Raw genomic sequence first — 10,077 nt, forward strand, 5'->3', positions numbered from 1 at the left:
AAATACTTGTATCTATTTTTGTTAATCGGCGTAAAAGAATGGAAAGAAGTAGGAGAAAACAAATATTTCAGCGTTAATTATGTCTGTTTTGCCGTTAATAAGTGAAAGAAATAAAATATATACAATTAAAGCGCATTCGATATCAGGTGCGATCATACCAGCACTAATGCACCGGATCCCATCAGAACTCCGCAGTTAAGCGTGCTTGGGCGAGAGTAGTACTAGGATGGGTGACCTCCTGGGAAGTCCTTGTGTTGCACCTCTTTTTTGGATTTTTTAAATACTTGTATCTATTTTTGTTAATCGGCGTAAAAGAATGGAAAGAAGTAGGAGAAAACAAATATTTCAGCGTTAATTATGTCTGTTTTGCCGTTAATAAGTGAAAGAAATAAAATATATACAATTAAAGCGCATTCGATATCAGGTGCGATCATACCAGCACTAATGCACCGGATCCCATCAGAACTCCGCAGTTAAGCGTGCTTGGGCGAGAGTAGTACTAGGATGGGTGACCTCCTGGGAAGTCCTTGTGTTGCACCTCTTTTTTTGCGATTTTTTAAATACTTGTATCTATTTTTGTTAATCGGCGTAAAAGAATCGAAAGAAGTAGTAGAGAAAACAAATATTTCAGCGTTAATTATGTCTGTTTTGCCGTTAATAAGTGAAAGAAATAAAATATATACAATTAAAGCGCATTCGATATCAGGTGCGATCATACCAGCACTAATGCACCGGATCCCATCAGAACTCCGCAGTTAAGCGTGCTTGGGCGAGAGTAGTACTAGGATGGGTGACCTCCTGGGAAGTCCTTGTGTTGCACCTCTTTTTTGGGATTTTTTAAATACTTGTATCTATTTTTGTTAATCGGCGTAAAAGAATGGAAAGAAGTAGGAGAAAACAAATATTTCAGCGTTAATTATGTCTGTTTTGCCGTTAATAAGTGAAAGAAATAAAATATATACAATTAAAGCGCATTCGATATCAGGTGCGATCATACCAGCACTAATGCACCGGATCCCATCAGAACTCCGCAGTTAAGCGTGCTTGGGCGAGAGTAGTACTAGGATGGGTGACCTCCTGGGAAGTCCTTGTGTTGCACCTCTTTTTTGGGATTTTTTAAATACTTGTATCTATTTTTGTTAATCGGCGTAAAAGAATGGAAAGAAGTAGGAGAAAACAAATATTTCAGCGTTAATTATGTCTGTTTTGCCGTTAATAAGTGAAAGAAATAAAATATATACAATTAAAGCGCATTCGATATCAGGTGCGATCATACCAGCACTAATGCACCGGATCCCATCAGAACTCCGCAGTTAAGCGTGCTTGGGCGAGAGTAGTACTAGGATGGGTGACCTCCTGGGAAGTCCTTGTGTTGCACCTCTTTTTTGCGATTTTTTAAATACTTGTATCTATTTTTGTTAATCGGCGTAAAAGAATGGAAAGAAGTAGGAGAAAACAAATATTTCAGCGTTAATTATGTCTGTTTTGCCGTTAATAAGTGAAAGAAATAAAATATATACAATTAAAGCGCATTCGATATCAGGTGCGATCATACCAGCACTAATGCACCGGATCCCATCAGAACTCCGCAGTTAAGCGTGCTTGGGCGAGAGTAGTACTAGGATGGGTGACCTCCTGGGAAGTCCTTGTGTTGCACCTCTTTTTTTGGGATTTTTTAAATACTTGTATCTATTTTTGTTAATCGGCGTAAAAGAATGGAAAGAAGTAGGAGAAAACAAATATTTCAGCGTTAATTATGTCTGTTTTGCCGTTAATAAGTGAAAGAAATAAAATATATACAATTAAAGCGCATTCGATATCAGGTGCGATCATACCAGCACTAATGCACCGGATCCCATCAGAACTCCGCAGTTAAGCGTGCTTGGGCGAGAGTAGTACTAGGATGGGTGACCTCCTGGGAAGTCCTTGTGTTGCACCTCTTTTTTGCGATTTTTTAAATACTTGTATCTATTTTTGTTAATCGGCGTAAAAGAATGGAAAGAAGTAGGAGAAAACAAATATTTCAGCGTTAATTATGTCTGTTTTGCCGTTAATAAGTGAAAGAAATAAAATATATACAATTAAAGCGCATTCGATATCAGGTGCGATCATACCAGCACTAATGCACCGGATCCCATCAGAACTCCGCAGTTAAGCGTGCTTGGGCGAGAGTAGTACTAGGATGGGTGACCTCCTGGGAAGTCCTTGTGTTGCACCTCTTTTTTGGGATTTTTTAAATACTTGTATCTATTTTTGTTAATCGGCGTAAAAGAATGGAAAGAAGTAGGAGAAAACAAATATTTCAGCGTTAATTATGTCTGTTTTGCCGTTAATAAGTGAAAGAAATAAAATATATACAATTAAAGCGCATTCGATATCAGGTGCGATCATACCAGCACTAATGCACCGGATCCCATCAGAACTCCGCAGTTAAGCGTGCTTGGGCGAGAGTAGTACTAGGATGGGTGACCTCCTGGGAAGTCCTTGTGTTGCACCTCTTTTTTGGGATTTTTTAAATACTTGTATCTATTTTTGTTAATCGGCGTAAAAGAATGGAAAGAAGTAGGAGAAAACAAATATTTCAGCGTTAATTATGTCTGTTTTGCCGTTAATAAGTGAAAGAAATAAAATATATACAATTAAAGCGCATTCGATATCAGGTGCGATCATACCAGCACTAATGCACCGGATCCCATCAGAACTCCGCAGTTAAGCGTGCTTGGGCGAGAGTAGTACTAGGATGGGTGACCTCCTGGGAAGTCCTTGTGTTGCACCTCTTTTTTGCGATTTTTTAAATACTTGTATCTATTTTTGTTAATCGGCGTAAAAGAATGGAAAGAAGTAGGAGAAAACAAATATTTCAGCGTTAATTATGTCTGTTTTGCCGTTAATAAGTGAAAGAAATAAAATATATACAATTAAAGCGCATTCGATATCAGGTGCGATCATACCAGCACTAATGCACCGGATCCCATCAGAACTCCGCAGTTAAGCGTGCTTGGGCGAGAGTAGTACTAGGATGGGTGACCTCCTGGGAAGTCCTTGTGTTGCACCTCTTTTTTTGGGATTTTTTAAATACTTGTATCTATTTTTGTTAATCGGCGTAAAAGAATGGAAAGAAGTAGGAGAAAACAAATATTTCAGCGTTAATTATGTCTGTTTTGCCGTTAATAAGTGAAAGAAATAAAATATATACAATTAAAGCGCATTCGATATCAGGTGCGATCATACCAGCACTAATGCACCGGATCCCATCAGAACTCCGCAGTTAAGCGTGCTTGGGCGAGAGTAGTACTAGGATGGGTGACCTCCTGGGAAGTCCTTGTGTTGCACCTCTTTTTTGGGATTTTTTAAATACTTGTATCTATTTTTGTTAATCGGCGTAAAAGAATGGAAAGAAGTAGGAGAAAACAAATATTTCAGCGTTAATTATGTCTGTTTTGCCGTTAATAAGTGAAAGAAATAAAATATATACAATTAAAGCGCATTCGATATCAGGTGCGATCATACCAGCACTAATGCACCGGATCCCATCAGAACTCCGCAGTTAAGCGTGCTTGGGCGAGAGTAGTACTAGGATGGGTGACCTCCTGGGAAGTCCTTGTGTTGCACCTCTTTTTTTGCGATTTTTTAAATACTTGTATCTATTTTTGTTAATCGGCGTAAAAGAATGGAAAGAAGTAGGAGAAAACAAATATTTCAGCGTTAATTATGTCTGTTTTGCCGTTAATAAGTGAAAGAAATAAAATATATACAATTAAAGCGCATTCGATATCAGGTGCGATCATACCAGCACTAATGCACCGGATCCCATCAGAACTCCGCAGTTAAGCGTGCTTGGGCGAGAGTAGTACTAGGATGGGTGACCTCCTGGGAAGTCCTTGTGTTGCACCTCTTTTTTTGCGATTTTTTAAATACTTGTATCTATTTTTGTTAATCGGCGTAAAAGAATCGAAAGAAGTAGGAGAAAACAAATATTTCAGCGTTAATTATGTCTGTTTTGCCGTTAATAAGTGAAAGAAATAAAATATATACAATTAAAGCGCATTCGATATCAGGTGCGATCATACCAGCACTAATGCACCGGATCCCATCAGAACTCCGCAGTTAAGCGTGCTTGGGCGAGAGTAGTACTAGGATGGGTGACCTCCTGGGAAGTCCTTGTGTTGCACCTCTTTTTTTGGGATTTTTTAAATACTTGTATCTATTTTTGTTAATCGGCGTAAAAGAATGGAAAGAAGTAGGAGAAAACAAATATTTCAGCGTTAATTATGTCTGTTTTGCCGTTAATAAGTGAAAGAAATAAAATATATACAATTAAAGCGCATTCGATATCAGGTGCGATCATACCAGCACTAATGCACCGGATCCCATCAGAACTCCGCAGTTAAGCGTGCTTGGGCGAGAGTAGTACTAGGATGGGTGACCTCCTGGGAAGTCCTTGTGTTGCACCTCTTTTTTGGGATTTTTTAAATACTTGTATCTATTTTTGTTAATCGGCGTAAAAGAATGGAAAGAAGTAGGAGAAAACAAATATTTCAGCGTTAATTATGTCTGTTTTGCCGTTAATAAGTGAAAGAAATAAAATATATACAATTAAAGCGCATTCGATATCAGGTGCGATCATACCAGCACTAATGCACCGGATCCCATCAGAACTCCGCAGTTAAGCGTGCTTGGGCGAGAGTAGTACTAGGATGGGTGACCTCCTGGGAAGTCCTTGTGTTGCACCTCTTTTTTGGGATTTTTTAAATACTTGTATCTATTTTTGTTAATCGGCGTAAAAGAATCGAAAGAAGTAGGAGAAAACAAATATTTCAGCGTTAATTATGTCTGTTTTGCCGTTAATAAGTGAAAGAAATAAAATATATACAATTAAAGCGCATTCGATATCAGGTGCGATCATACCAGCACTAATGCACCGGATCCCATCAGAACTCCGCAGTTAAGCGTGCTTGGGCGAGAGTAGTACTAGGATGGGTGACCTCCTGGGAAGTCCTTGTGTTGCACCTCTTTTTTTGCGATTTTTTAAATACTTGTATCTATTTTTGTTAATCGGCGTAAAAGAATCGAAAGAAGTAGGAGAAAACAAATATTTCAGCGTTAATTATGTCTGTTTTGCCGTTAATAAGTGAAAGAAATAAAATATATACAATTAAAGCGCATTCGATATCAGGTGCGATCATACCAGCACTAATGCACCGGATCCCATCAGAACTCCGCAGTTAAGCGTGCTTGGGCGAGAGTAGTACTAGGATGGGTGACCTCCTGGGAAGTCCTTGTGTTGCACCTCTTTTTTGCGATTTTTTAAATACTTGTATCTATTTTTGTTAATCGGCGTAAAAGAATGGAAAGAAGTAGGAGAAAACAAATATTTCAGCGTTAATTATGTCTGTTTTGCCGTTAATAAGTGAAAGAAATAAAATATATACAATTAAAGCGCATTCGATATCAGGTGCGATCATACCAGCACTAATGCACCGGATCCCATCAGAACTCCGCAGTTAAGCGTGCTTGGGCGAGAGTAGTACTAGGATGGGTGACCTCCTGGGAAGTCCTTGTGTTGCACCTCTTTTTTGCGATTTTTTAAATACTTGTATCTATTTTTGTTAATCGGCGTAAAAGAATGGAAAGAAGTAGGAGAAAACAAATATTTCAGCGTTAATTATGTCTGTTTTGCCGTTAATAAGTGAAAGAAATAAAATATATACAATTAAAGCGCATTCGATATCAGGTGCGATCATACCAGCACTAATGCACCGGATCCCATCAGAACTCCGCAGTTAAGCGTGCTTGGGCGAGAGTAGTACTAGGATGGGTGACCTCCTGGGAAGTCCTTGTGTTGCACCTCTTTTTTTGCGATTTTTTAAATACTTGTATCTATTTTTGTTAATCGGCGTAAAAGAATGGAAAGAAGTAGGAGAAAACAAATATTTCAGCGTTAATTATGTCTGTTTTGCCGTTAATAAGTGAAAGAAATAAAATATATACAATTAAAGCGCATTCGATATCAGGTGCGATCATACCAGCACTAATGCACCGGATCCCATCAGAACTCCGCAGTTAAGCGTGCTTGGGCGAGAGTAGTACTAGGATGGGTGACCTCCTGGGAAGTCCTTGTGTTGCACCTCTTTTTTGCGATTTTTTAAATACTTGTATCTATTTTTGTTAATCGGCGTAAAAGAATCGAAAGAAGTAGGAGAAAACAAATATTTCAGCGTTAATTATGTCTGTTTTGCCGTTAATAAGTGAAAGAAATAAAATATATACAATTAAAGCGCATTCGATATCAGGTGCGATCATACCAGCACTAATGCACCGGATCCCATCAGAACTCCGCAGTTAAGCGTGCTTGGGCGAGAGTAGTACTAGGATGGGTGACCTCCTGGGAAGTCCTTGTGTTGCACCTCTTTTTTTGGGATTTTTTAAATACTTGTATCTATTTTTGTTAATCGGCGTAAAAGAATGGAAAGAAGTAGGAGAAAACAAATATTTCAGCGTTAATTATGTCTGTTTTGCCGTTAATAAGTGAAAGAAATAAAATATATACAATTAAAGCGCATTCGATATCAGGTGCGATCATACCAGCACTAATGCACCGGATCCCATCAGAACTCCGCAGTTAAGCGTGCTTGGGCGAGAGTAGTACTAGGATGGGTGACCTCCTGGGAAGTCCTTGTGTTGCACCTCTTTTTTGTGATTTTTTAAATACTTGTATCTATTTTTGTTAATCGGCGTAAAAGAATGGAAAGAAGTAGGAGAAAACAAATATTTCAGCGTTAATTATGTCTGTTTTGCCGTTAATAAGTGAAAGAAATAAAATATATACAATTAAAGCGCATTCGATATCAGGTGCGATCATACCAGCACTAATGCACCGGATCCCATCAGAACTCCGCAGTTAAGCGTGCTTGGGCGAGAGTAGTACTAGGATGGGTGACCTCCTGGGAAGTCCTTGTGTTGCACCTCTTTTTTGCGATTTTTTAAATACTTGTATCTATTTTTGTTAATCGGCGTAAAAGAATGGAAAGAAGTAGGAGAAAACAAATATTTCAGCGTTAATTATGTCTGTTTTGCCGTTAATAAGTGAAAGAAATAAAATATATACAATTAAAGCGCATTCGATATCAGGTGCGATCATACCAGCACTAATGCACCGGATCCCATCAGAACTCCGCAGTTAAGCGTGCTTGGGCGAGAGTAGTACTAGGATGGGTGACCTCCTGGGAAGTCCTTGTGTTGCACCTCTTTTTTGGGATTTTTTAAATACTTGTATCTATTTTGTTAATCGGCGTAAAAGAATGGAAAGAAGTAGGAGAAAACAAATATTTCAGCGTTAATTATGTCTGTTTTGCCGTTAATAAGTGAAAGAAATAAAATATATACAATTAAAGCGCATTCGATATCAGGTGCGATCATACCAGCACTAATGCACCGGATCCCATCAGAACTCCGCAGTTAAGCGTGCTTGGGCGAGAGTAGTACTAGGATGGGTGACCTCCTGGGAAGTCCTTGTGTTGCACCTCTTTTTTGCGATTTTTTAAATACTTGTATCTATTTTTGTTAATCGGCGTAAAAGAATGGAAAGAAGTAGGAGAAAACAAATATTTCAGCGTTAATTATGTCTGTTTTGCCGTTAATAAGTGAAAGAAATAAAATATATACAATTAAAGCGCATTCGATATCAGGTGTGATCATACCAGCACTAATGCACCGGATCCCATCAGAACTCCGCAGTTAAGCGTGCTTGGGCGAGAGTAGTACTAGGATGGGTGACCTCCTGGGAAGTCCTTGTGTTGCACCTCTTTTTTGCGATTTTTTAAATACTTGTATCTATTTTTGTTAATCGGCGTAAAAGAATCGAAAGAAGTAGGAGAAAACAAATATTTCAGCGTTAATTATGTCTGTTTTGCCGTTAATAAGTGAAAGAAATAAAATATATACAATTAAAGCGCATTCGATATCAGGTGCGATCATACCAGCACTAATGCACCGGATCCCATCAGAACTCCGCAGTTAAGCGTGCTTGGGCGAGAGTAGTACTAGGATGGGTGACCTCCTGGGAAGTCCTTGTGTTGCACCTCTTTTTTGCGATTTTTTAAATACTTGTATCTATTTTTGTTAATCGGCGTAAAAGAATCGAAAGAAGTAGGAGAAAACAAATATTTCAGCGTTAATTATGTCTGTTTTGCCGTTAATAAGTGAAAGAAATAAAATATATACAATTAAAGCGCATTCGATATCAGGTGCGATCATACCAGCACTAATGCACCGGATCCCATCAGAACTCCGCAGTTAAGCGTGCTTGGGCGAGAGTAGTACTAGGATGGGTGACCTCCTGGGAAGTCCTTGTGTTGCACCTCTTTTTTGGGATTTTTTAAATACTTGTATCTATTTTTGTTAATCGGCGTAAAAGAATGGAAAGAAGTAGGAGAAAACAAATATTTCAGCGTTAATTATGTCTGTTTTGCCGTTAATAAGTGAAAGAAATAAAATATATACAATTAAAGCGCATTCGATATCAGGTGCGATCATACCAGCACTAATGCACCGGATCCCATCAGAACTCCGCAGTTAAGCGTGCTTGGGCGAGAGTAGTACTAGGATGGGTGACCTCCTGGGAAGTCCTTGTGTTGCACCTCTTTTTTGGGATTTTTTAAATACTTGTATCTATTTTTGTTAATCGGCGTAAAAGAATCGAAAGAAGTAGGAGAAAACAAATATTTCAGCGTTAATTATGTCTGTTTTGCCGTTAATAAGTGAAAGAAATAAAATATATACAATTAAAGCGCATTCGATATCAGGTGCGATCATACCAGCACTAATGCACCGGATCCCATCAGAACTCCGCAGTTAAGCGTGCTTGGGCGAGAGTAGTACTAGGATGGGTGACCTCCTGGGAAGTCCTTGTGTTGCACCTCTTTTTTGCGATTTTTTAAATACTTGTATCTATTTTTGTTAATCGGCGTAAAAGAATGGAAAGAAGTAGGAGAAAACAAATATTTCAGCGTTAATTATGTCTGTTTTGCCGTTAATAAGTGAAAGAAATAAAATATATACAATTAAAGCGCATTCGATATCAGGTGCGATCATACCAGCACTAATGCACCGGATCCCATCAGAACTCCGCAGTTAAGCGTGCTTGGGCGAGAGTAGTACTAGGATGGGTGACCTCCTGGGAAGTCCTTGTGTTGCACCTCTTTTTTGGATTTTTTAAATACTTGTATCTATTTTTGTTAATCGGCGTAAAAGAATGGAAAGAAGTAGGAGAAAACAAATATTTCAGCGTTAATTATGTCTGTTTTGCCGTTAATAAGTGAAAGAAATAAAATATATACAATTAAAGCGCATTCGATATCAGGTGCGATCATACCAGCACTAATGCACCGGATCCCATCAGAACTCCGCAGTTAAGCGTGCTTGGGCGAGAGTAGTACTAGGATGGGTGACCTCCTGGGAAGTCCTTGTGTTGCACCTCTTTTTTGGGATTTTTTAAATACTTGTATCTATTTTTGTTAATCGGCGTAAAAGAATCGAAAGAAGTAGGAGAAAACAAATATTTCAGCGTTAATTATGTCTGTTTTGCCGTTAATAAGTGAAAGAAATAAAATATATACAATTAAAGCGCATTCGATATCAGGTGCGATCATACCAGCACTAATGCACCGGATCCCATCAGAACTCCGCAGTTAAGCGTGCTTGGGCGAGAGTAGTACTAGGATGGGTGACCTCCTGGGAAGTCCTTGTGTTGCACCTCTTTTTTGCGATTTTTTAAATACTTGTATCTATTTTTGTTAATCGGCGTAAAAGAATCGAAAGAAGTAGGAGAAAACAAATATTTCAGCGTTAATTATGTCTGTTTTGCCGTTAATAAGTGAAAGAAATAAAATATATACAATTAAAGCGCATTCGATATCAGGTGCGATCATACCAGCACTAATGCACCGGATCCCATCAGAACTCCGCAGTTAAGCGTGCTTGGGCGAGAGTAGTACTAGGATGGGTGACCTCCTGGGAAGTCCTTGTGTTGCACCTCTTTTTTGCGATTTTTTAAATACTTGTATCTATTTTTGTTAA

The 10,077-nt window shown here is 38.6% G+C and overlaps 36 non-coding genes across 36 annotated transcripts; all 36 read left to right on the forward strand.

Moving 5' to 3' along the window:
* The first annotated feature begins 144 nt into the window (after positions 1 to 144).
* On the forward strand, positions 145 to 263 carry LOC127134463 (5S ribosomal RNA). Its single transcript, XR_007808202.1, has one exon. It is a non-coding gene; the product is annotated as a 5S ribosomal RNA (ribosomal RNA).
* Positions 264 to 422: 159 nt separating this feature from the next.
* LOC127134464 (5S ribosomal RNA) lies at positions 423 to 541 on the forward strand. Its single transcript, XR_007808203.1, has one exon. It is a non-coding gene; the product is annotated as a 5S ribosomal RNA (ribosomal RNA).
* A 163-nt stretch (positions 542 to 704) lies between these two features.
* Positions 705 to 823, forward strand: LOC127134466 (5S ribosomal RNA). The gene has a single exon (XR_007808205.1). It is a non-coding gene; the product is annotated as a 5S ribosomal RNA (ribosomal RNA).
* A 160-nt stretch (positions 824 to 983) lies between these two features.
* LOC127134467 (5S ribosomal RNA) lies at positions 984 to 1,102 on the forward strand. Its single transcript, XR_007808206.1, has one exon. It is a non-coding gene; the product is annotated as a 5S ribosomal RNA (ribosomal RNA).
* A 160-nt stretch (positions 1,103 to 1,262) lies between these two features.
* LOC127134468 (5S ribosomal RNA) lies at positions 1,263 to 1,381 on the forward strand. The gene has a single exon (XR_007808207.1). It is a non-coding gene; the product is annotated as a 5S ribosomal RNA (ribosomal RNA).
* Positions 1,382 to 1,541: 160 nt separating this feature from the next.
* On the forward strand, positions 1,542 to 1,660 carry LOC127134469 (5S ribosomal RNA). Its single transcript, XR_007808208.1, has one exon. It is a non-coding gene; the product is annotated as a 5S ribosomal RNA (ribosomal RNA).
* Positions 1,661 to 1,821: 161 nt separating this feature from the next.
* On the forward strand, positions 1,822 to 1,940 carry LOC127134471 (5S ribosomal RNA). Its single transcript, XR_007808209.1, has one exon. It is a non-coding gene; the product is annotated as a 5S ribosomal RNA (ribosomal RNA).
* A 160-nt stretch (positions 1,941 to 2,100) lies between these two features.
* Positions 2,101 to 2,219, forward strand: LOC127134472 (5S ribosomal RNA). Its single transcript, XR_007808210.1, has one exon. It is a non-coding gene; the product is annotated as a 5S ribosomal RNA (ribosomal RNA).
* Positions 2,220 to 2,379: 160 nt separating this feature from the next.
* Positions 2,380 to 2,498, forward strand: LOC127134473 (5S ribosomal RNA). Its single transcript, XR_007808211.1, has one exon. It is a non-coding gene; the product is annotated as a 5S ribosomal RNA (ribosomal RNA).
* A 160-nt stretch (positions 2,499 to 2,658) lies between these two features.
* Positions 2,659 to 2,777, forward strand: LOC127134474 (5S ribosomal RNA). Its single transcript, XR_007808212.1, has one exon. It is a non-coding gene; the product is annotated as a 5S ribosomal RNA (ribosomal RNA).
* A 160-nt stretch (positions 2,778 to 2,937) lies between these two features.
* LOC127134475 (5S ribosomal RNA) lies at positions 2,938 to 3,056 on the forward strand. The gene has a single exon (XR_007808213.1). It is a non-coding gene; the product is annotated as a 5S ribosomal RNA (ribosomal RNA).
* Positions 3,057 to 3,217: 161 nt separating this feature from the next.
* LOC127134476 (5S ribosomal RNA) lies at positions 3,218 to 3,336 on the forward strand. The gene has a single exon (XR_007808214.1). It is a non-coding gene; the product is annotated as a 5S ribosomal RNA (ribosomal RNA).
* A 160-nt stretch (positions 3,337 to 3,496) lies between these two features.
* Positions 3,497 to 3,615, forward strand: LOC127134478 (5S ribosomal RNA). The gene has a single exon (XR_007808216.1). It is a non-coding gene; the product is annotated as a 5S ribosomal RNA (ribosomal RNA).
* Positions 3,616 to 3,776: 161 nt separating this feature from the next.
* On the forward strand, positions 3,777 to 3,895 carry LOC127134479 (5S ribosomal RNA). Its single transcript, XR_007808217.1, has one exon. It is a non-coding gene; the product is annotated as a 5S ribosomal RNA (ribosomal RNA).
* A 161-nt stretch (positions 3,896 to 4,056) lies between these two features.
* On the forward strand, positions 4,057 to 4,175 carry LOC127134480 (5S ribosomal RNA). Its single transcript, XR_007808218.1, has one exon. It is a non-coding gene; the product is annotated as a 5S ribosomal RNA (ribosomal RNA).
* A 161-nt stretch (positions 4,176 to 4,336) lies between these two features.
* Positions 4,337 to 4,455, forward strand: LOC127134481 (5S ribosomal RNA). The gene has a single exon (XR_007808219.1). It is a non-coding gene; the product is annotated as a 5S ribosomal RNA (ribosomal RNA).
* Positions 4,456 to 4,615: 160 nt separating this feature from the next.
* Positions 4,616 to 4,734, forward strand: LOC127134482 (5S ribosomal RNA). The gene has a single exon (XR_007808220.1). It is a non-coding gene; the product is annotated as a 5S ribosomal RNA (ribosomal RNA).
* A 160-nt stretch (positions 4,735 to 4,894) lies between these two features.
* Positions 4,895 to 5,013, forward strand: LOC127134484 (5S ribosomal RNA). The gene has a single exon (XR_007808222.1). It is a non-coding gene; the product is annotated as a 5S ribosomal RNA (ribosomal RNA).
* A 161-nt stretch (positions 5,014 to 5,174) lies between these two features.
* On the forward strand, positions 5,175 to 5,293 carry LOC127134485 (5S ribosomal RNA). The gene has a single exon (XR_007808223.1). It is a non-coding gene; the product is annotated as a 5S ribosomal RNA (ribosomal RNA).
* Positions 5,294 to 5,453: 160 nt separating this feature from the next.
* Positions 5,454 to 5,572, forward strand: LOC127134487 (5S ribosomal RNA). Its single transcript, XR_007808224.1, has one exon. It is a non-coding gene; the product is annotated as a 5S ribosomal RNA (ribosomal RNA).
* Positions 5,573 to 5,732: 160 nt separating this feature from the next.
* On the forward strand, positions 5,733 to 5,851 carry LOC127134488 (5S ribosomal RNA). The gene has a single exon (XR_007808225.1). It is a non-coding gene; the product is annotated as a 5S ribosomal RNA (ribosomal RNA).
* Positions 5,852 to 6,012: 161 nt separating this feature from the next.
* On the forward strand, positions 6,013 to 6,131 carry LOC127134489 (5S ribosomal RNA). The gene has a single exon (XR_007808226.1). It is a non-coding gene; the product is annotated as a 5S ribosomal RNA (ribosomal RNA).
* A 160-nt stretch (positions 6,132 to 6,291) lies between these two features.
* LOC127134491 (5S ribosomal RNA) lies at positions 6,292 to 6,410 on the forward strand. The gene has a single exon (XR_007808228.1). It is a non-coding gene; the product is annotated as a 5S ribosomal RNA (ribosomal RNA).
* A 161-nt stretch (positions 6,411 to 6,571) lies between these two features.
* Positions 6,572 to 6,690, forward strand: LOC127134492 (5S ribosomal RNA). Its single transcript, XR_007808230.1, has one exon. It is a non-coding gene; the product is annotated as a 5S ribosomal RNA (ribosomal RNA).
* Positions 6,691 to 6,850: 160 nt separating this feature from the next.
* Positions 6,851 to 6,969, forward strand: LOC127134493 (5S ribosomal RNA). Its single transcript, XR_007808231.1, has one exon. It is a non-coding gene; the product is annotated as a 5S ribosomal RNA (ribosomal RNA).
* Positions 6,970 to 7,129: 160 nt separating this feature from the next.
* LOC127134494 (5S ribosomal RNA) lies at positions 7,130 to 7,248 on the forward strand. Its single transcript, XR_007808232.1, has one exon. It is a non-coding gene; the product is annotated as a 5S ribosomal RNA (ribosomal RNA).
* Positions 7,249 to 7,407: 159 nt separating this feature from the next.
* LOC127134495 (5S ribosomal RNA) lies at positions 7,408 to 7,526 on the forward strand. The gene has a single exon (XR_007808233.1). It is a non-coding gene; the product is annotated as a 5S ribosomal RNA (ribosomal RNA).
* A 160-nt stretch (positions 7,527 to 7,686) lies between these two features.
* On the forward strand, positions 7,687 to 7,805 carry LOC127134553 (5S ribosomal RNA). Its single transcript, XR_007808289.1, has one exon. It is a non-coding gene; the product is annotated as a 5S ribosomal RNA (ribosomal RNA).
* A 160-nt stretch (positions 7,806 to 7,965) lies between these two features.
* Positions 7,966 to 8,084, forward strand: LOC127134496 (5S ribosomal RNA). Its single transcript, XR_007808234.1, has one exon. It is a non-coding gene; the product is annotated as a 5S ribosomal RNA (ribosomal RNA).
* Positions 8,085 to 8,244: 160 nt separating this feature from the next.
* Positions 8,245 to 8,363, forward strand: LOC127134498 (5S ribosomal RNA). The gene has a single exon (XR_007808235.1). It is a non-coding gene; the product is annotated as a 5S ribosomal RNA (ribosomal RNA).
* Positions 8,364 to 8,523: 160 nt separating this feature from the next.
* Positions 8,524 to 8,642, forward strand: LOC127134499 (5S ribosomal RNA). The gene has a single exon (XR_007808236.1). It is a non-coding gene; the product is annotated as a 5S ribosomal RNA (ribosomal RNA).
* A 160-nt stretch (positions 8,643 to 8,802) lies between these two features.
* LOC127134500 (5S ribosomal RNA) lies at positions 8,803 to 8,921 on the forward strand. The gene has a single exon (XR_007808237.1). It is a non-coding gene; the product is annotated as a 5S ribosomal RNA (ribosomal RNA).
* Positions 8,922 to 9,081: 160 nt separating this feature from the next.
* Positions 9,082 to 9,200, forward strand: LOC127134501 (5S ribosomal RNA). Its single transcript, XR_007808238.1, has one exon. It is a non-coding gene; the product is annotated as a 5S ribosomal RNA (ribosomal RNA).
* Positions 9,201 to 9,359: 159 nt separating this feature from the next.
* On the forward strand, positions 9,360 to 9,478 carry LOC127134503 (5S ribosomal RNA). The gene has a single exon (XR_007808241.1). It is a non-coding gene; the product is annotated as a 5S ribosomal RNA (ribosomal RNA).
* Positions 9,479 to 9,638: 160 nt separating this feature from the next.
* Positions 9,639 to 9,757, forward strand: LOC127134504 (5S ribosomal RNA). The gene has a single exon (XR_007808242.1). It is a non-coding gene; the product is annotated as a 5S ribosomal RNA (ribosomal RNA).
* A 160-nt stretch (positions 9,758 to 9,917) lies between these two features.
* Positions 9,918 to 10,036, forward strand: LOC127134505 (5S ribosomal RNA). Its single transcript, XR_007808243.1, has one exon. It is a non-coding gene; the product is annotated as a 5S ribosomal RNA (ribosomal RNA).
* The last annotated feature ends 41 nt before the right edge of the window (positions 10,037 to 10,077 follow it).

Source organism: Lathyrus oleraceus, chromosome 3, assembly GCF_024323335.1.
Source record: "Lathyrus oleraceus cultivar Zhongwan6 chromosome 3, CAAS_Psat_ZW6_1.0, whole genome shotgun sequence".
Classification (NCBI taxonomy): domain Eukaryota; kingdom Viridiplantae; phylum Streptophyta; class Magnoliopsida; order Fabales; family Fabaceae; genus Lathyrus; species Lathyrus oleraceus.